Source organism: Thunnus maccoyii, chromosome 9, assembly GCF_910596095.1.
Source record: "Thunnus maccoyii chromosome 9, fThuMac1.1, whole genome shotgun sequence".
NCBI classification, from domain to species: Eukaryota; Metazoa; Chordata; class Actinopteri; order Scombriformes; family Scombridae; genus Thunnus; species Thunnus maccoyii.
In genome coordinates this window covers 29768112-29791729 of record NC_056541.1, presented here as the reverse complement: position 1 = coordinate 29791729, position 23618 = coordinate 29768112, and positions in this window count along the sequence as shown.

Genomic DNA, 23618 nt, shown 5'->3' with positions numbered 1-23618 from the left:
TAAAGGACACGTGGGTTTGTTTACAAGAATAGACATTTACAAGACATTTTGTGTTGGTTCTCAAGGGAATGAGGGAGGAAAGATAGAGATTGTATGACAGAGCTGAAGTAAGAGAGCCACAATTTGCAATTGGGAAAATCTGTGGAGATTTATGTCAATGTTTACCATTCCTCCTTCAGCCCTCCACTTAAGGAGGGAGCACTTGGACAATAAATCATTCCTTTATAAATGGATGGGACATCCAGAACCTTTTGAACTGGGCCTAATTTGCCTGGTAGCTTTCAAAAGGAGAGACCCCCCTGATTGAGTATATGTCAGGGGCCCCAGTGAAGTGCAATGGCAGAGCACCCAATTCTAACAAGGTGATGGTGTGTATGTCACTTTCTCTCTCTTCATCCAGTGCCTCTTTCCTAAAAGGAAAATCCAAGTTTTTCCACATTATCACTGATCCATCTGCCATGTATGGAAGTCCAGAGTGCCAATATAAAAACGAAATCAGTTGTAGAATTAAATTTAATTTGTATATGGATGATTTAAGACAAAAGTATTTTTAAGTTCAGAGCTTCCCCCAGGAAACTAATCATCAGAGGAGGTCAGTCCCCACTATAATTTGCAGGAAACTATGGAGTTTCAATCATTAACTTTCTAGAAAAACAAGCATGGATACTAGGCAGACATAGCAGCCATGGCAAGAAACAACAGCAGTGGAATGGTGTCCTCTGATTGGTACATTTCAGCCAGTCAAATCCCTCCAAGTAGTTTTGATGGTTGACTTTGACAGATTCTCAAAAGGCCTGAGAGGATTTTGCAATTATGAAAATTACCATGAAAATAAAATTAAAATAAGGATATAAAATCCTTATTATAAAATCTCACTGAAGAGTACAGTTTATAATTATATTTTCAAATTTAGGTTGCACATTTTTTGCCAATTTCAAATAAAAATGAAAGGTCCATTTCACGTTCAGTTTTAGGAAGATTAGGACAGTGTTATACTTTGAAGTATACTAAAAAGTATTTATTACTGGAGTTTTATTTCTAATTTAATATTACAATTAAATATTGTCAGAAGTGGAAATAAAAATAATAATTTCAGATTTTACATAAAATCGTACACACAAAAATGGAAAATCAGATTATATATTTGCATAAATAATTTTATTTTAATAGTGGCAGTCCAAAACTTCCATAGCTCATGAAGGGATTTGGGATGTCTCACAGATGTTTTTATCTTTAACTGCATATACTGGTGATATGCATGTATGCATGTGGGGATACAGTATTGAATTACTATTCCAATCTATGATTGGAATAGTAATTCACACACCTAATTGGCATTAAAATATGATAAAATTAAGTCATACTTCATTCTTTCAGAAATCCCAACTGTTTCTGCATGTAAGTTTGAGATGAGAAATATGGAGATATGTGCCTCTAATGTGCCATTAATCAGGAGGCTAATAATGCCAGAGCCATTTTGGGAGTACTAAAAGACATGCAGAGAAAATGTTTCTCCTCATCTGATGAGTTTCTGCTGAAAAAAGTAGCCAAATAAAATTCAAATGTCAGTACAAACACCTTTTTTAAAAATCCTTTTATAAGTCCATCCAGTCCACTTTTCAACTTGCCCCATGCAGGGACCCTGGGGAGGGCTTTGGGGTCAGAGAGAGATCAGAAGGGTTATTCTAAGGTCAGCGTCAGTTCAAGAAGCTGTTGAGTCTGCCCCTCCTCCTCCTCCTCCTCCTCCCCGACACATGAATCATTTCTCTCCTCCCCCTGTCCTCCTCTCCCAGGCCGTCCCAGGCTGCACATGCTGTTTTTCTCTGTTTGCTGTCATCAGTCACACACACACACACACGCGCGCGTGCACACCCATGCACACACATACACACACACACATACACATACACACATGCACACGTACGTGCACACCCATGCACACACACTGAATGACTATTGGCCCTGCTGCTCAGTAATGTCACAACTGTCAGGGAGCTCAGAGAGGGAGAGAGCTTTCAACACATAAACATACAGGTAGTGAGAGAGACAGAATTAACCTGCTGTTTGTCTTGTCATTAGTCTTCTGGGTGGCAGCTCAGGACCGACTACACACACACACACACGCACATACACACACACACACACACACACACACACACACACACACACAGAGTGCTGGCGTGTAGACAAAACAGCGATCTCTTATTCTGTGGAAGGCCAAAGCTCTCTCCAAACACAACACTCATCTTCTGTCATCACCCTTACTCTCACACCTCCGCTTTCTCAACACACATACACTCACACACACAGACACACGCATACACACACACACACAAATATAAAGATACAGCATCCGAATAACAACAGGCTTGAGGAAGTGGCCATATTTGGGCAAAAGTGCTCCAATGGTTTGTGTATTGTGAATTTATCATGGAGTCAAACAACAACACAAACCAGAGGGTACATCTTCCTAATGTTGCACAAGTCACAGTGAGCTTCAGTATTTATTATTTTGTAAAGTCCCATAAATACTGTTTGATGGAATCTAGTTAGCTCCAAATATCCCGGAACCTGTCCCACACAAATAAAGTTTGCTGATATAGTGAGTCATAAACCAAATTCAGCTTGTGATTTGATGAGACTTTGTGATATGGCTGAGCAATAACTTAATGTAACTGTTTATTGTTGCTCTCTATCTTGACAAATGAACAAAATCTATTACCCTATATAGTTCAAGCCAAAGTACTTAATACTTTTTTTCTAAGAAAACTACGGTTGGAAATTAACAGAACAGTAAAGTTAAACAGTAAACCAAAACAATGAGTTGAAAGACGCAAAAATGTTTCATAGTGCTGAGGGGAACTGCAGAGTCATGTTCCTTGGCTAGGGAAGCTATCATAACAAACCATTCAACAAACTATATATATATATATATATATATATATATATATATATATGTATATAATGAAAATTATTAAATTTAATCTGACCAGGAGGAAAAGATATCTATGTTCCCAACTGAGGTGTGGTATTTTACCACTAGTTGGTATTAATGAGCCATACAGGCTTTCTCAGTTATGTGATTTGAATAAAATAGAAGATGAAATGTGTTTTGTTATTTCTGTAATGAAAAAAGGCTCTAAACAGACACTTTAGATACAATACAAATACTTTTTGTATTGTCTTTGTATCTCAACAATGCATGGTCAAAATTGTATTATATTGTTTCTATTCTGTTGCTGTCTGAAATGTGATCTACTTACTGTTCTTTGGTTTAAGAATCATTTACAGGATGTGGTGGTTTGTAGCAATGTAGCAACCATTTCAATGCTATGAAACAAACATAAAGAATAAAAAATATCAGTTTTCACTAAGATTCATCAGTTGTTTTGTCCTTGTAGTGTGCATTGAAACCTCAAGCTACTTCCAGTGTCTACAAATGAGGAAGTATCAACAGATTTTGACTTAGCTTTCCATTTTTGGTGGTGCAGACATGTTGGCTCCAGCTGATTCCAAAACAGAGAACCAAAAGAAGAGTCACATTTCTCATTAAATGTTACCTTGCAACAAGATCCTTCGTGTTCAGTGCAACAATGCTTGGCAACATTTCCCACTACTGCCCAAAACATTACCTCATGTATCACAGCCTCATTAGTCATAATCCAGAGATGGTATGCAAATATCCCCGGAGATGGATGGTTCAGTGTCTTGCTCAAGGACACTTCAGCAGGGCAGACGGTTGCAAACAGAGAGACATGAGCCCGTTTTCTCCTGCTAAAGGACTCTCTTTCTTCTCTGTATGCCACTCTGCTGCTGAATATCACTGAACATGAAGAACGTTACGGACTACCAGACAATGTGACACACAGTGACAAGACAATAAATGTAACAAATATTCATGTGCTCCTATAATGTTAATGTTTAATAGAGAAGTACTAGTTTTACTGTCTGACAGGTTCTGACTGATTGTCTGTCAGGGAAGGTATTCTGTGTCTGAGAGCGATGCCAGGAGACAAGGCCGCAACATGAACATGATGAATCCCACACTCATTTAATTGCTGTTTTACAGTTCAGTGACAGCCATCAGCTAAATAAGCTGTCACACGCACAACGTAAAGACTGACTCGCAATTATCTCACTGAAACAGAGAGCAGCATTCCCTTCTCAAATTCCTGGTTTTCAGAAAAGTTTTTTGTGTGTTTGCATTATGTTCATAGTTTGAGCTACTATACTGAAGCTGCAGCCAAAAGAAGAGGTCATATGACCACTACATGTACATGCACTCTGGCACCAAGATTTTCAGAATTATCATCCTTATATCTCTTTGAAGAGTTCAAAATACATGCTGGTAGCTTTGCTGAAGCAATGCCTTGTCTTATATGCAATTCTACAAAAAGCTTCATTAACTAAGTGAAGCTTTTTGTGTATAAGTGTTTTTATGGCATAAGGACACAGGGTACTGTAGATATAAACTATGATGAGGAGTAAAGATGTCATATTTATACAAGGAATAAGCATTTAAGATTTATATAAGGTTTTAAATATGGCTTAAATAAAACATTTTATTTACGTATTGTATCCTCTCCTCCTATCCTTCCTCAGCCCTGCAGTATTGTTGGCCTCAGCTCTTTATCATAGTCATGTACAGTCAGGCTCCAGTGTTCACAGTATAGTTTTCTTCACTCAAGTCCATATTGTGAACCAAGCTTATTCCTGTTGGCAAAAACCAGCAAAAAATGAAAAGTATTATTGATTAAAGGGGACATATTATGCTTTTTCTGGTTTTCTGTTATTTATATACTGTTATGATGTTGGATATCTATAGTAAACATGGTCAAAGTTCCAAAACTTGAGGTTAACATATGTAGAAATGCTATCTGCAAGTCAAAAGTCAGGGCTTCAACCTGCCCTGAACGCTTCCTTAGGGACGTTTTTTTCTACATTGCTGACAAGCTGACGTCAGCTCGTTGCACATGCCCATAAATGACCATCCATTCCATAGCCTTGGTTGTTATGGTTGTGGTATATGTTGTTTTCATTGGTCGGATTCCAGTTCAACATGTATGGATGTATTTATAAGTATAAATACATGTATGTGTGAGTATATATATATATATATATATATATATATATATATATATACAGTACTGTGCAAAAGTTTTAGGCACCCTAGATGTTTGATGATGTATTATGCAATACCATCAGGGAGGTGTCTGATTGGTCCCAAATTTATTCATGACATGACAATGACCCCAAGCATACAGCTAGAGTTATAAAGAACTATTTTCAGCAACAAGAAGAATGATGAGTCCTGCAACAGATGGTATGGTATGGCCACAGAGCCCTGATCTCAATGTCATGGAGTCAATCTGGGATTACATGAAGAAGCACCTGAGATGGCCTAAATAATAAATCCACAGAAGAACATCTTTCTCCAGGATGGTTGCAACAACCTACCTGCAAGTTACCTTGAAAAACTGTGTTGAAGAACCGAGGAGAACTGCTGCTGTTTTAAAGGCAAAGCTGCTCACAGCAAATATTGATTTCATTTAGGTTTCTGCTGTTTACTCAACTTTGTAAGAAGTTAATTGATAAATTAAAACAATATATAGCAATATTTTTGTAAGCATTCTCACTTTACTTTTAGTGCCTAAAACGTTTGCACAGTACTGTATATATTATATACATATTGTTTGTTGTGTGGTTTGTTGTCATAGCCTCCTGAGCCACCGGAAGTCAAGTGTGCTCATCAACATTTCACTTTAAAGACACAGGAGCTAAAACGGCCTGATTCAGACAGCAGAGGCTGAAGGGTCAGTAAGAGTTAAATAAGGAGTCTTTTGAACTGTAAATCATGCAAAGATATTCCAGTAGAGCCCCAGATTAAAGATATAGATCTAGAAATGTGCATAATATGTCCCCCCTTAAACATGATTAAACAAAAGGGCACAACTAACTAAAATTATACATTCCTTTGATTGAAGTTGAAATTTAAAATCAAAACCTAACTAATAGATGTAAAATTACTTCTACCCCACTGAAGACCTTTGAGGAGACCTTTTTTTTGCGGTCATGTCTTTTTAAGGAACATATCCATAAAGAATAGCTTCAGATTTTTTCAAGTTGACATTAATACAACCGTCACATGCCAAACTGAGTGGGTACTGTAACTCAAAGTTAGAGTCTTTTGTACAAAATACTGTGTCTGTGTTTCCCTGGACTTTATGTCTGTACTGTGCCGTGGTGGAGGTATACATCCTGTACAAGACACCACCCTTAAACCTACACATGACTGCCAGGACAAAAGTTGTGAAGCCTCATGTTAGCAGAGGTGACAGAGAAAGACAGGGTTGAACTCCATATTTCATCCATGTATCTGTGCCTACTTTGAATAATCATCACTGTTCAACAGAAACACTCAAAATGTACAAGTTGTCTGTGAATCACAGTACAATCATCACTACCTCACTCCACATTGGTGGTAGGTGTTTGAGAAGAGGAAATGAGAGGAGCAGTAGGAGGAAGAGAAGAAGGGGCGGTTTGTCATTGGAGTCATCAGTAACTGTCACCACTGTGCCGCAGGCTTAATTAACTAGCTTGCTCGTTAGCATTGCTGCCCCCTTTTCTCTCCCTCTCCCTCTACTCACTCGCCGCTCTGAATAGGACTGCCTGATTATTCTGCGCTCCAGTCGCAGCCAATTACAGGGTCCAAATGGAACAACATTAATCAAATCTTTAGTATGGTGGCAAACTCAGAGGTATCAGATTGCAGAGGGACGCAAAACTAATATGTCACTGTCAACAGTGGTTGTGCAGGCATTTAGCAGCTAGCATTAGGGAGACGGGTGAAACGGGCTATCGCCTTGGTGTAATATGGAGCCTGATCTGGAAACCATTAGCATGACATGGCAGTAGAAACCCAGAGCCTGTCCTCTCCCCTTTCTCATTTTTTATCCCCCCCACCCTTGTGTCTCTCCTCCCTCTTCCTCTGTTCATTCTCCTCAGCAGGCAGACAAGTGAGGAGCAGAGTAGGATAAATTGGGGGAAGGAAGGGTGCAAACTGGATGAATAGAAAAAAGGAGATGTGAGGGGGTAATGAGAGGTGAACAGTAGGAAATGGAAGGGACAACAAAGAGGAACGGTGAGGGCTTTTCAGGATCTTCAGACAGGAAAAGGAAGATTAAGAAAGAGAGGACACATTTTCTGCCAGCTTGGCTGATGCGAGTCTGGCTGGACAAGAACACCCAGAGCTAAATGCTACCATTCAGGCCCAGCGTTGGTCTGGCCTCCCAGAGAGTACCGAATCTGGAGCAGGAGCAAGACCCACACATACAGGACCGTGACCCAGCAAACTGTGTCTTGCCACCTCACTGGCTTCCCAGGGCTTGGCCCGAACCATCAAGCCACAGTTGGAGCCAGCCAGAGGACACTGCTGCATAATGGCCTCATTAGGACAAATGATTAAAGCCCAACTGAAATGTGCTAAATGCCTGTGTCACTGAAGTGGCCTTTAAACGGGCATAAATAAACAAGAGTTATGCTGAAGGTTTGGGTGTGTTCCCTGGCAGCATAATAAATTACAGGGTAATGATATTAAAAGCACAGAGTCGTTAAGATGCCAAGCGGAGACGCCATAAATCCAGACGCGGGCTCCCACTGGCTGTCCCCACGCCGAGTAATTAAAGCAGATTTATGAGGCGCATTACATCAGTGCTAGATAGTTCATATATCGGCCTCCTTTATTGGACAGCCTGACAGGCGCCAAAAAATATTGTTTCGAGTTCCCCGGCCCCTCGCAGCCGAGAGGCCTCTCCCAGCACTCCATCTTTTGTTGTGTCAGTCCTGCGTGGTCATGATGGATGGACTGATCCACTCCTCTGTCGCTCCCCTCGCTTGTTCAGCTCCCCCCATCCTTCCTCAATGGGAGACTTGTGACAGTACCAAATAGCTTTATCTTCACACAGCAGCTCTTTCACACCCTCCCTCCTTTTCTTCTTCTCACTGGGAGAAAACAAAGAGCACAGATGCAGGTGTAAGGTCTGAGATGGACAGCAGGAGATTTGACAATAAATCAGACAGACAGCCTGTGATTAAATATTGGATATTGGATAGTCAGTATTGTCCACATCTGATTTCATAATGAAGTTTTATATGTTATTCACATTCTATAATTGTACAGGACCTTAACAGTTACTTAAATTACAGGCTATGTAAAGGTCTTTTGTTACCATACTGAATAACAGTGCAACTCTAAAACTTAAACTTTTCAGCAGAAGTACAACTTGTTTAGCATATTACAATGCAAGTCTCTATAGATTGATGGTCAACACTTTGGTCCAGAGTCAACTATTGGATGGGTTTGGAAGAGACATTCATAGTACCAAGAAGTTGAATTCCAGGTACTGTATGACTGTGAGCATCACTGCAAGGCTTAGATTGATTACTGAACAGGTCAACCAAGCACAGGCCCACAGGCCAAAGCGGTCAGGGGGCCCCTTGGCCAGAGCCTCTGTTTGAAGTGACTGTTTGAACTTCTTGGTGGAAAGTCACAGAGCTTGGTCATATTACAGCCGTACAACATACTGGCTACTGCATTCAAATACAGGCAAAATACTACAGCTATTTAAATCAGAACAACAGAATAGCTCTGTAAGAAAACAGAACCTGCATCTCAGGCTTTTTGTTGATGGTCTATATTATTTTGTATAGTGTGGTGTAATATTTACTATAATATATGTGAAGGAGTGGCAGTGTGGATCTGCTGTGACAGGATTTACACACCCTCTTTCAACAAGCCCTCCAAATTAAACAAAAAAATATGTCATTGGTCCATGCGCTCCAGAACAACTCATTGGAGCGTTTTTTTGATCTGGCACCCCTCTCAGCAGTAATCAGCAGGACAACATAATTTATCTGTGTTTTCCAAAACCGCTCTCCTAAAAGATGTTTTATGATGTGACAATGCTATGGTTAAGGTCTTATTAGGTTTAGGCACAAAAACCACTTTGTTAGGTTTAGGGAAAGATGGTTTGTGTTAAAACCTTTGTTAAGGTTAGAGAAACATCATGGTTAGGGTTAAAATGACTACTTCCTTAAGGTTAGACAACCTTTGCCGTCATGGTTACTATAAAAACCATGTGGTTAAGGTTAGGGGACGATTGTGCTCATGGTTTTTAAAAAACAGGGCTGACTCATGGTTGGAAACAAACAGGGATCTCCTGTGGCAAAGTCCAGTGTGTTTTGTTGACCCATCCATCCACCCCGACCTCTTCCCTATGCAGACTTTGCCTCTATATATTTACATCATCTCCTCTGCTCTGGTCATAACCACTACAGTGGCTAGAGGTCATCTGTCACTTGAACATAAATATGTTGTCTTGCGGCACTTGTGTTACCGACTGATCCTGTCGTTTTTCTTGGGAGGACAGTCTCACCTCTCTTTGCTAAATATTGTAGTTCCTGAGCAGTTTTTGAACCAACAGCAGCACCTGAGATTCTGCTTCACCTGCAGATTATCGATATGTAAGAGATGCAAAACACAAAGCAGCTGTGTTGTAGTCGTCTTGCATGTCTTCCAGTATGCAGTATCCTATGTATAGGGGGACAGTGTTCATGTACATGAGGATGTCACAGCATTTCTGTGAACTGTGAATGCATGGTTGAAGAACAACATTATGGAAAAATCGAGGACCAGTATGCACACAGAAGAGCAAACCACAACACTGTTGCACATTGCTTTGGGCCTCTGACTGTATTGAATTTCTAAAGCATTCAGGGTTTGTAAAATACAACAGAAACGTAGAGATGAACTCATTGCTAAGGCCTCACAAGTCTCAGCTTACTGAGTTATTCCTGCATTGAAAAACCAGTATAAAAGGTAAATGGGAGATTGCTGTTTGATTTGCTGTATTATTTGCCAAAACACAACACAGTAAATACAAAGTTAAGAAAGCCAAAAAAACAGAGTGAGTAAATACAGTACACTCCAGTCAACAATGATCAAACCAAGATCAAGGTCAGCTTTTATTCCTCTGCACTTTGATTCAAAGTAAGACAGCTGAGCTGATATCTGCTTCTTGGTAAGATTTTCTGTGAGCATCCATCCACAGGGCTTTATTTTGGCAGGTAAATCCGAGATCATACTATAATACTGCAAAATCAGAAAGGCAGACAATTTGTAGCACATTGCAGTTGGGGAGCCTCCTTGAAGATTAAAGATAGCTAGTTCATTGTCCAATAAAACAGTTCCCACTACTGCCATAGTGCCTCTTAGTAATGCTCCTAACCCCCACTCGTTGTGTTTTGGGTACCTATTTGCTCTAAATGGCAAACATACCGTGCTTCTGTCTTTCCAGCTGTGCCTATCCTCATAAAAATAAACCAGTACATATACATTTATATAGTTGTACATGCTGTAATAGTTCAGTGGTTATGATCTTCTGTATATCTTAATAAACTCACTGTGCTCCTTAACTGCTGATGAACCTTAAATGCCCCCACAGGAAACACACTCTGAGAGCCAGACACCTTAATTGGTTTGGCTGCATGTAATTTTAATAGCTCCTGTAATTAGGTTGCTTATTATAAAGAATCTAGTCATAAATCATGTGAAACAGAGTTCCATATACATTTCCCGTCATTAAAAAAAATGTTGTTCTAGTGCTGCAAGTGTACCAGTAAGAGTCACATGCAGGAAACCTGAGCGTCCTGCTGTTGGAGGCTGGTCTGAAAAGAGAGGAAAGAAAACAGGGAAGGCAAAAAAAGAACTCAAGGCACTGATACTAATGATCTCTGACATTTTTATTATCATTATTAATTAGTGCTTTTCAAGCAACAGTTTTAAATCAATGTTAAGGAGTGAAACAAATTTCAGCAGAGCATTCAGATCAATCCGGGAGGGTTTTTTTTTTATCTACATTAATATCAGTAAATTCAACCTGACACCATGTTCTTGACAGGCTGGAAGATTGGTGTGATTTCTAATTTGAAGGACATGAGTGGACTAACCATTAGTCTTCTCTCATCTGCAATTCATTAATGTTTTCCCTTTTACATTTCTCTCTGGTCCTTGTTGATGAAAACTCTTTCTCTTAAACATAATGCAAAGAATATTAGGTGAGGCTTCACACCTGTGAAGATACAAACGTTACCGTTACAAGACACAAAAACATTATACAGGTTAACCACAAGCAAAACCTACACAGTCAAATGGGCTTATATGGACATTTATACTGTACACACAGACACATAGACACACACACACACACACCCCAGCTGTGTGTGCCCTTTTCTCCACAGGTACAACTCTCAGTGCAGCATCATCATCTCCCCACAACCACCAGAGCCAGTTTGGAAGCTCTGAGCAACCCTCATCTCTGTCTCCCTAAATTAACTGCTGTGACAACCCTGCACTCCATAGGGGCATAAAGAGAAAGTGTGTGTGTGTGAGTATATGCATGTGTGTGTGTAAAGGGGGATCATCTAGCCAGCAGCGAAGAACGCCTGCTTTGTCCTTTAGAATAATAGGCCAGGGCCATATTTTTAAAACATAGCATGGCCCTCATTAATTTTAATATCTGATGATGACTTCATTTATCAAAGACTGAAGCAAGTGTGCGGTTGCTCCTGTTTGGTCACTTATCACCTCAGTGGGAAAGAGGAACAGAGAGTATACTGCAGGGAGGGTAAGTATCCCTCATTTGGCTTCCTCAAATGATCTAAAAACTTGAGATTGAACTTAAGGTGAGGTTGTGGTTATGTCTACTATGACTTGTAAAAACATAATAGTAATAAAGAATAACATGGTTAAACTCCAATTCCACTTTACCAATCCCCATACCATCTATTCATACTTTGTCCATTCATCCATTTTTTGTCAGGGTAAAAAGGACTGTACTTAAAGATTCCCCACATTCACCCACTCACACCATTGGCAGCTGAGCTGCCATGCAAATTGCTGGTTCAGTGTCTCACTCAAGGATGGTTCAAAACCTGGACAGGAAGCTCTGGAACTCAACCAACAACCCTACAAACACTGGATGGCCGTCTCTACCATTTGAGACATAACTGACCTGCTGGTCTGAATCACGTCCTCCAGTATTCTTGCGAGATACCAGGCTTGTTCTTGTCCAGGTAGCAAATACATGTTCTGAGTGTGTCCAGTGGTGTCCTTCCAGTTGGATGTGCCCTGGCTCCCTCTATGGGAACTCTTCCGCAGACCGCTGATAGCGAACAAATCTGTGAAACCCTGTTCAACGACAATGTTTTAAGAATCATATCTTTCTACAAAATGTTTGCATGGCAACTACAGTATGGTCTAGATTAGGGGTGGATCTCGGTAAAGTTTTTAAGAAGCAAACATTAACCGTTGAATTGTGGCAGAATGGGAACTCATATGAAAGTCAGGTATGCTAAATCTATTCACCTTCCAGACCGCCACAGCCTTACATTTTGCTTTGCCACATTAAGGGACATATGAAGAGTACCTGCACTGGTACTGAACATTGACATTGGATGTAAATCATACATTTGTAGAGATGGGGTGCATGATCAAATACCTAAACCATGCAAACTGGCTCCTTGAAATGCAATCCTTCACAGGGGTGAATGGCAAGTGTTCCTTATTATTAGGATAACATCATGCTTTCCCTTCTATTTTTACTCCTCTATCACAACAAAGTAGAAGCCAACTGTACTTCTTATCTTCAACTAGCTTTTCCTCTAGAGTCGAAACATTTTTGTTCAACCTTTTTTAAATGTTATTATATTTAGTTATTGCATTATATGTAATATTTGCATCTTTCAGAGTGTGCTGTGTTCCTTAACTGTTTGTGTTTTAAAGATGATAATAAGTTTGTCATGTATTATCAGTAATTATCACTATTATCACAAATATATTTACCATCAGGTACAATAAAGTTGACCTTGAGTTTGACCTTGACCTATTATAAGTAGGCAGCTTTGGCTTAGTCAGTGAGCTGGAGGAATGTATATAATCACAGCACCTGTTATACTGCGCTGTAAGTTATAAACGATTGGATGACTTTGAGGATGAAAACTCAGGGGCAATAGTTATTACATGTATGTAAACATAGCTTCTACATTCTCCAGGTGTTTGAATGTTGACCGTGCATGAATGTGTGTGTGTGTGTGTGTGAGTGTGATGGGCCCTGAAGACTGATGTTTCTAGTAGGCTACAGTATGATTAGTGCATGTGTATGTATATACAGCAGTTCTGTTTCTCTTACTGTTAGTGGTGTGGTTTATTTTGCTTACTGTGTCGATTTTTTAATGTTATCTGAGGGCTGTGGTACAATTTTATGGGAGAGATGGATACGGTAGACGTGTGTTTGAAAAGCAGCGTGTCTCTGTCTCTGTCTGTGTGTCTGAACAGGCGGAGAATGAGAATGAGAGCAAACAGCAGTGTGCAGCCAAGAGTAGCACAGCCACTCCATCACTGTGATAGGCCTTGTCATCTCCCTCTCCTTCCCCTCTCTCTGACTCCTGCGCTCTCCGTCTCCCTCCCTTCCACTCCCAGTGGTAAGGGCGGGGTGTAAAGTTCACTCCTGCCTAATTTATCAACCACCCTCCCTCCACAGCCCTGTACAGTCATTAGCTACACACACTGACACAGCACCACGGCCCACACCCTACCCTCATTTATTGCCTTTTTACAGCAAGGAGGCAGCATCAATTAATTACAGGCCAAATTGCCCCGTGTCCCCAGGATTTGCAGGGGGCAAGGGTGTTGTAAGTGGGGTTGGGTAGATTTGGGTGAGGTTAGGAGGTTGGGTGTAAGAAAGAAGTTGCATAATTCTGTTGTCTCCTATTTTGGAGCTGGGAGCCTTTATTTAACCCCTTTACACCACCCTGTTTTTTTAATATATATACTTAAATTGACACAAATTGACTATTGTTGATTGCTAGTCCTTTGCAATGAATTTGGACAAAACATTTTCAATGATTTATAATATTGTTGGAATGCCAGATTGCTTTGAAGATACACAATTTTAAAGAGCTACTTAACAGCAGCTTAAAATCCTACTTTTGCTGCAGTGATGCAGAAGTGTACTTCTGAGTGTGTAAGTACACTGTTACATCATTGTGAGGTGAAACAGTCTGAGAGGGCAGTGAAATTTAGGAAAGATTTAGGTTGTATACCGGAATTATTTTCAAGACAGTGTATTATTTTTGAAAAGGACCAGAACCATCAAAAGGACTTGAATCACCATACATATATTATATGTTCATACTCATCTAAGTTTTCATAGTATTATCAGTCCATTAATGTCCTACATAGTGACAGCCTCTTGCCGACAGAACAGTGGATAAAATGATAAAAGGTTGATGGAACAATTATTTATTTTTATATGTGTTGAGAAAATTATCTTTGCTTAAACTGATGAAAGGTTTTAAACTGGTAACCTCAAATAAAATTAAGTGTACTTCCTGAAAAGTTAACCTTTTTAGAGAAGCACGGTTTTCACAGTGATAAGATATAAAGTTGGGAGTCTGTAATTGCAGAATATATACATGATAAATACAAATCAAAAATGAAGAGAAGAAATAAATTAGAAGCCTGACTGTTTTTGACCTAAATAGTTCCGAGTTTATGTGTTATGGAAGCGTTGCAGGTCAGGTGACCAATATACCCTCAGTGTATCCGAACAGGTGCTTCAGGCTCAGTGCCCTTGTAAGGGCACACTCTGCAGTACACTGCTCTGCTGTTTACTCTCTCAGTCAACCAGCTGCACTGCACGTTTATAATACTCTCATAAGTATGCTACAGATGGATATGGGTCCCCTTGCCGCCACTCCCTGGCTTATGATTAATGAGCAGCACTTGGAGCCGCATGTGTTGCCGCCTCGCAGCTCTGACATGTCTTTCCGGACCCGACATTTTGTATTCTCTGTGAAAAATGAGCTCCTTGGTGTCGTTCATTACACTGTTGAAGTTCCACTGCCAGAACTCTCCCATGCATATTCCAGTACACTAAGCCTCGTGCCATGCTTGTACTGCAAGTGGGTGTCCGTGTCACTTTGCATCTAACTCACTTATCGAGACAGCTATCCAGTGAAATGCATGCTGAGGAATAACTTGACTGTAATTTGGGACCGTTACAAAGGGAGACAAGTCAATAGAGGAAGACCTGACAGCCAAAGAAGGAAGGATTTCAGCGCTCCCGTAGAGGACACGCTGGATAAGAAGCCCTGGCACAGCAGGAAAGTAGGCACTTTTCTGCTGTGCAGGCACACTGATATGACAATGGCCTAGTAATCATTGTTCCCCTTCTGAAGTTATAGCTGTAATTTGGTCTGTCGGAGAATGGAGTCCATTTGTCTGACAGTGCTAGCCACAGCCAGTCAACTGAATCGACACACTGGTGCAGGAGCACACACACATACACAAAGATGTACCAGAGTCCACACAGATACACAAAAAACTCCCATACGCCTTCATATATGCACACACAGCACGATCACACACTGTCACACACACAGATAAACACACTCCTCGCTACTCAGCACTCTCTCAAGGGCATGTTCCAATAAAGCGGCATTGGAAAACAGCCATCTGATGGATTGGACCTGGAGACGGCAGCACAGGCAAATCCCCTAATGTGGCATAAATAAGGCTGCCGTGCTCCGATCGCTCTCTACAGACAATGTAAATTATTTTGTCAGGCGCAGTCACTTCCCCCGCTCGCTGTGCAGCTAACAAGAGTCACCCGCCAAACCTCGACAAGGAAAGGAGGAGCTACCAGTGGGAAGGGATAGGGGAATTAATTAAAGTGGCAACCTACCTACTCCACACACATAAGCAGATTCATACATGTACACACACACACACACACACATATAAACAGATGCATTCACACACATTGAGCTACAATACAGGTAGTGTTGTGCGTTTGATTTATTTCCCTTGCTCCCATGCTCTCCCCTCCCTCTCCTGTGGCTCTCAGTGAAGGTCGATGCGACAGCTCTGCTGAGGAACAGAGGTGATGCTGCTCAGCCATTTTGGAGCTAAGCTCCCTCCACGTCTGCCTGAGGCCTGCAGATTCTCAGGGGGCTGACAAACTCAACACAAGGTCTGTGAATAATGTCAAGTGTGATACATTGACTTCCATCACTTCAGAACTTCCCACAGCCGCCTCGGTGTGATTCAGAAACAAAGGAGAGCCAAGGACAAGAGATTTAGTGTCAGTGTTACCCTTTGTGGGCCGCTCCTTGTCTGCCTCTACGCTTCACACAGTCTTTTACCAAAATTGTCCTTCCTGTCTCTTGCTCTCCATGCAGCTGTTTTTTGTCAGGTTGGTTCCAAGGCTTTGTCAGATCACAGCTGTTTTATTCTCGCCAAATTTATGTCCTCACAACAAGGCTTTGCTTCTATGGAAGAAATCAATAAGACCTGCCATATTATTCTCCTTGGGTATTCTGCCACTCATTGTAAAGTGTCATGACTCTTTTTGAAATGTAGTGAAGATACAGTGATACGCCGATGACAAGCTGCTTTAGCTTCCTAGAAATAGCATGTCCTTGATGACAGAGCAATAAACAGACTTTAATGGCTTCATTGATAAACAGTTAGATAATGTTCCACATGTAAATGTTTCTGAAAAGCTGTGAGCCTAAACCTACAGTAGACTGTGCAACCTTTGCAATTATGGTGCCATAAGTGGACACATTCATAAGATGAGAAATGTTTAAAACAAACAGCATCTTTCACACACCCGTATTCCCACAAACACTGAAGCCCACAAGCACTCCTTGCTTGCAAGCTACCATGCATAGAAACAGCTTTGCCCTCTCTCTGTCAAACATTTCCTCCCATAGCCGGCTAAAAAAGTGTTTCCCAACCCTGACAGGGAGAATGGATGGCCTCCATTACGCCTGGCTACAAACACATTCCGCCAGGATGAAGGGGCCGTAAATTATCCTGCGAGTGAGCAGCCCAGGCCACAGCAGAGCCAACAACCCCCCTTGCTTTTAATGGGGTCGGCCCATCCACAGCCTGCACTGTACTGAATCACACACCCCATACCTAAACATACACTGGCACCTGTGTGTATATACAGTATGGATGTGTGTTTCTGTGTCGATGAAATGGAGGAGGGCTCATTGAATCAAACACCTGGGAAGAAGTCCTTGAACCCATCATCTAAATAAATCAGATTTAACAAAGACATGCACTGTAATAAATAGCAGCATGGTTACTCTCGGGATTTCTCGTGACTGGGCACAACAGACTTATGTTACACTACAGCAAAATAACTGTGCGACAGGTCGCACGCTGACAGGCCTAATGCTGTGAAGCTGGAGGGCGTAACTGTAGAAACATCAGCAGTATGTCAGGTCAAATTCAGTTCACATGACACAAGTGTTGTTGGCAGCTGGAAAGCCATCACATAGGCCGAGACATTGCCCTGTGGCGTGGTTAAATGCTAAGTGTGTGTGCGTAAATCATTACATGCAAATAGTAAAATGTCAGGCAACATTGTGTTCCCACTAGGTAAAGCTTGTTCTTCTTGTGTGACAGTCCCCTCCCAGTCTCACCCTGCAGCACTGATCTTCTAGGAAATCTAGGTCCATCCTTTTGGCAGTTGACAACAAAACCCCCAAAGGAGAAATCTTCCCACTGTAACTACCTCTCTGTCCTCTTTCTTGTGACATTTCATCCACACATTTGTCTCTGTTTCTTTTCATACTGCTGGGAGATTCCTGAGCGGCCTGTTAAATAAATGAGGGGCGCAAGCAAGCGACATTTCTTTGTAGCTTAGCGTTTCTGAGTTGGTTTGTGTTTTTGTGAATGTCCATTCTTGTTTTGGGGCCAACTGTGTATTTAGCATGAATGTATTATTTCTTGCCTACTACAGTATTTCTATCAAGATACTTTCTGCACATAACACACAAATAAAATGTCTTTTGAAGAAATTATCATGTCGATCATTTACTGATCTGCTGCTATTGACTATGTCCAACATCCAATACCACTAATGCTGTAGCAATAAAGTTTCTTCAAGGGGTTCATCTGGGTTGGTTCAAGCAAATTTCAAAACAACATATTTTGCATGTTTGCACTCACAGCATTAAAAATTTACATTTTTAAAAATTCAGCAATGTTTCTTCAGAGAAATCCACAGAACACATAGTTAACAGTTTTCACTAGAACTATTAATACAAAGAAACAGCCCTCAGGAAACTGTGGTTGGTTTTGTTTTGGCTTCCTAATGGGCTCAATGGGTTAGCCAGAAGCTAAAATGTTAGCTTGCTGCTACTAATATTGTTACTTTTGACAAAACTAATTGAAAAAAAAAAAGGTGGGACAAAAAAAATGGATATTAGCCATTAGCAGCATGGAGCTACAGGTGTGTTCAGACTGAAGTGACAGTGAATTTTTGATGCAATAAGCTTGCATATAAACTAAGGCCTACAGCAAGTTTGCTCATGACCACATTCAGGTAAATATTTAGGTAAATATGTGCCCGCAGGAGTTGAAAATATTTAAATTTGATTTTAAAATGCATGCTTAATCTTGAGGCCTTATGATTGTACAGATTGTACAGTAGGAAAAGGTACAGGAACACCACTGAATGTCAGAAAGCTGCTTCTACTGAAATTTTAAATCTAAGTATTCATTGCTATTAGATACATCTACAAAATTCCACTCATCTCCATTATAATTGGGTGAAGATAACAATCTAAAAGCCTGGACAGATAAAACCAAAACTATCTGGCTAGATACCACTATGTGAGAAAATATGTTTTTTGGGTGAATCAACCCTTTAAACTTTCATCTTGCCTTATCAGTGCTACAGTGAACTCTTACCTGAACCACATAACCTGACAGAATGACCCTGCCTCAGCCCTCACCACAGATCAGCCACAGATCAGCCAGCTGCAGGGTCTCGCCTGAGGAGGAATGGGCCTTGGTGACAGGTCACATTATACCTGGGTGCTGACAGGGGGAAAGGGGTCAGCCGTGCTGTCAGGGCCGAGAAGGAACAGAGGAGGTGACGGAAGTGGGAGGGGGAGGAGTGAGGAGGAATGGGGCTCCTTTCATCGAGCCCTTTCTTGAGTGACAGGCAGCACAGCTGTGACACCGATGGTGCATACCAGCACACGTGGGCTTGAGTCCACACAGACAAGTGTGGAAAGAGTACCACAGGAATGTAGTGGAGGGGAGACCCAGCTGAACTCTGTTTACTTATCATTTTAATTGCAGAATAGGTCTCACCACCTTGTAAACTGAATCTTGATGACATGAAATTCATGGTGTGCATAATCATAAGGTAAAAGTCTTAAGTCATGAAAATAGGGTCTTTCACTGGAAAATATATTAATAAATTATTTTTTTAATAATAATGTTTTATTCAACACTATTCACTACATGACTTGTGTTAAAATATTCTAACTTATTCCACTGAGTGACCGCCGAAATATTAAATTAATGTGAGTTTTGTAGCTTATGAAATGCACTTAAAGTGAGTTAGTGAGAAAAGTTACTTAAATTTTTACAGTATATTATAACACAATACATTATATTATAGTATAGATCAGTGGTTCCGAACCTGGGGGTTAGGACCCCCACAAGGGATCACTGGATTAATCTAAGGAGTTGCAAAATGATAGGACGGGATAGGACAAAAAACACATTTCTGACACCTTTTTTTAGACTTTGCTCAATTTTTTTCTTTATTTATTATGAATTACTGTATTTTATCTCATCAGGCCTCTAAAAGTTATTGAAATATAACAACAAGTCAAAAAGGTTGGGAACCGCTGCTTTAGATGCATGAGAATAATCGGAACATATTTTAATGGACAGTAAAGAGGAAGAAAGAGGCTTCAGTATGTGTTACTGAGGTGCACAGATAAATGTCACTGCTATTCAATTAGACTATAACAACATGTGTCTGTTGCTAGGCTATTAGCTACTCAACTAGCTAGCTAGGCAAATATAGCAGAGCAACAACTATGTTAATGCAAAAAAAGCCTAATATGGTAAGTGGATAGCTTTTAGGCTAATGTTATCTGTGCATACATTTAGCTTTTAAGAAGTTTTGGGTGAAATACAACAATGAGCTCAAATCAAAATTTGAGCCCAAATATTGCTGGGAGATATTTTTTTTTAAAAACTGGGCTCAGTTCACCCTTTAGTGCTTAAAATGAGCAGCTGGTATTTGGTTGCAAAAGCAGCCATGTTCAACATCAATTGTCTTTTGATACATTAACTGATGTTCCCCTGTTAGTAAAAGAGTAGACATTTGAGGCACTGTCCTCTGTGAACCATCTCGTCAACTTGGCCCATCTTCAACCCCCACCCTTTTCACTTCAAACTAACAATTTGATTGAAGATATTTTCAAGTTTTAGCACACATACTGGACACATTATTAAGGGCAGTAAAAGAACTGAGGTGACTCCCTCTGCAGAACTTCATCAGTCATCACTACATCTTAGATCCTTTTCAAATAAGGCTTGATGGACATGGTTATGTATGACACTAGAGGAAGTTTGAAAAAAACAGGTAGCCCTCTTAACAAATCATCTTGACCATATGCATCTTCTGTTTTGTGGAGAGGAAGTGAAAAGAGGAAGAGTTCCTGTCTTTCACGGCTTTGAAGCATCAAAAGGGGGAAACTATGATGGATCACTACCAGTCAGTACTTCCAGCAATGTGATTCTGGTGGTCATCCTTACATCTATTTCCTATTGAACTGCTACCTTTGGGAAAACATCAAGACTCAAACTTTCAGTGAACAGGGTGAAGTCAACCAGGCAATCTGTTTCAGTTCACTGGTCACAGTGAACATGCCCTGTATGTGAGATGACGGGTCATTCTTTTCCAATGCATTAAAACTCAGATATGTATAAGGAACAGTCAGACACACTCAAGGTAAAATATTCAGTTTGAGAGCATCATATAGGATGGAGGCCTTCCTTAAACTGTTCTCGAAAATAGTTATATGTGGTTTATAAACTAGACACGAAGATACTAAACCTCTACCTGACCCCACAATGCAAATCAACTACAGAATGGTAACAAATTAGTAAGACCCATGAGCCAGAACAGCTTAGGCTCTCAGAGTAACACATCTCCAATTGGTGTTCAGATGGGTTGAGATCTGGTGAATGCAAAGGCCATAACATATGATTCACCCAGTTTTTATCAAATCATTCAGTGAACCCCCATGCCTTGTATGGAAGTATCTTCATTTGTTATCTTTCTCCATTCATTTATTCAGGATCTGTCCATAGTTTTTTAGTTATCATGTTTTTATTATATTTCAGCCCAATGGGATCACACATATATTTCTTCATGGATTCAAATGACAAAGTCAAATAGTATATCTCACTTAAGATGTTGTAACTCATAATTTCTGACATGGTATAATTTTAATATGAAAAGCAATATGAATGAATATTTAATATCTCAAATTATGCTTGTTTTTCCACTTCTAATATTAGTCCATAAATGCATGCATGCGTGTGTGTGTCCCAGGCTGTGTGCCTGAGTGTTTGGACTCTATGTCCTCTCCTTACCTCCCCTGGCTGTGGTGTAGAGACTGGCCACCACAGTCATCCCTTTCCTGTCAGCACCGTCGCCCCGTTTACCCTGCACCCATTCATCAGCCTGTAAATGAAGTAGCAGGTTTATTAGGCTGCGGTAAAACAATCCACCCTCCCACCGTCCAAAGCCAGCATGCGGAGAAAGCCAGCTCCCTGCTGCCTGGACTCTGCTGACAAAGCTAGTGTGCCTGTGTGTGCGAGTCTGTGTGTGTGCACCAGGTGGGAAAACCAGGATGGCCAGTTGGCAATCATCCTAAAGCAAACAAGTCCCAGTATGAGCAAAAATAAGTTAATTTAGTCTTGATGTTCCCTTATACAGGGTACATAATATTTTACTATGTAGAGATGTATACTGACACATAAGAATAGGGTATAAAGATGAGACTCAGAGATTTGGCTACACTGATACACAAACACAAATCCAACTGAAGGTGACGCGTGCGCTGACAGTTATGGAGAGGATCAGTCAGCACAAGGCAAGTAATGCCACAATAGCATTAACAGCTAATGCGACTTCCAGCTGGCTCATAACTCCTCGTGGTTACTGAAGTCATGTGCTGTTTTATTTACAGGGATATGCGCCCATACAGTGTTCTTGAAAATACCAAATCCAGAAGCATGACATTGATCCAATATCTGAGATAAACAATACCCAAGTTTTGTTGAAAAATTCATCTTCCATGTTGTAAAAACATTCGGAATGAAGTTCACCCTCATTTTTTATGGTACACAAGGAAATCGCTTCTCAAGGCACTGTGGGATTCCTGCTGATGCAGCACTGACCGTGGCATGAATAAAGGGAGTGGTCAAAATTTATTAACTTCATGCAAATAAAGGGAAAATTTGCCTGGTGATTCAGCAGTGATTTGAAAAAGTGACAAGGAAAAAGTGATTCAATGAAGGGTCAGGAGGTGTAGTCTTTAACCAGTGCGGATACATGTTGATGGAGGAGATGATCGTTAGTACAGTTTCTGGGATCAAAGTGCTGTTTGGGACAAAGTCACATAAATTATTTGAGAAAGTTGTAGGGTTGCTCATTTACACAATGTCTGATAATAAGAACGCTGCTCGCTGGCTCACCACCTGTGTTTACTACTGTTTTTATGGCAGAAGACATAACTTTTTGCGGTATTTGCAATTCAGTATTTGAATAAAAAATGGAGGCAATAATCGATTACTTTAGTCAAATTCTAATTGTGTCTGAATTGGCTTTCAATTGCAATTGCAATTGGTAGAAGTACACACTCCTATATGAACTGTCTTGTGTTCATGTGTGTGTCCATGTACTCTTGAGTGAGTGTGTGTGTGTGTGTGTGTGTGTGTGTGTGTGTGTGTGTGTGTGTGTGTGTGGGAGGTGTCCTGTAGCAGGGTGTCAGGCAGCGAGGTGTTGATGCTGATTCTCAGTGACCAGCCGGTCTCCTCTAGAGACGCTCTGCTGTCTCTGTACAGACCTCTCACTGTCAGTAAGACCTGATCCACACCTGCTGGATAGATGCTCACTGTAAACTAATGATTTTGACAGCAAAAATCATAACAGAGATGCGGGTCTCTGCTGTCTTTTCACTCCTCGCATTAAAGTGCATAGAGGTTGACCATCTTTGACAGGTGACTTTAAATTTCTTTTCTTTCTTTCTTTCTTTCTTTCTTTCTTTCTTTCTTTCTTTCTTTCTTTCTTTCTTTCTTTCTTTCTGTCCTTCCTTCCTTCTCTCTCTCTCACAGACACACACAACTTGATGAGTTCACAATGATGACAGGCCAGTCAACATCCCCCTACTCACATGACATTTGCACAGGCTCATCTTGCTGGTCTTGTTGTGCCTTCGCTAATGACCACACACACACACACACACACACACACACACACACACACACACACACACACACACACGCACACTGAAGGGGATAGAAATCGCTGAGCTATTTGGGTATGTCAGTCCGATGTGCAGAGCAGTTTGTTGGCTCGCCAGGCAGGATTACATCAAACAGACAGGCCTCTTCTATGGAGGTCTGGCCTCTTTCGCTCTTTCTCACCCACAAGCACACACAC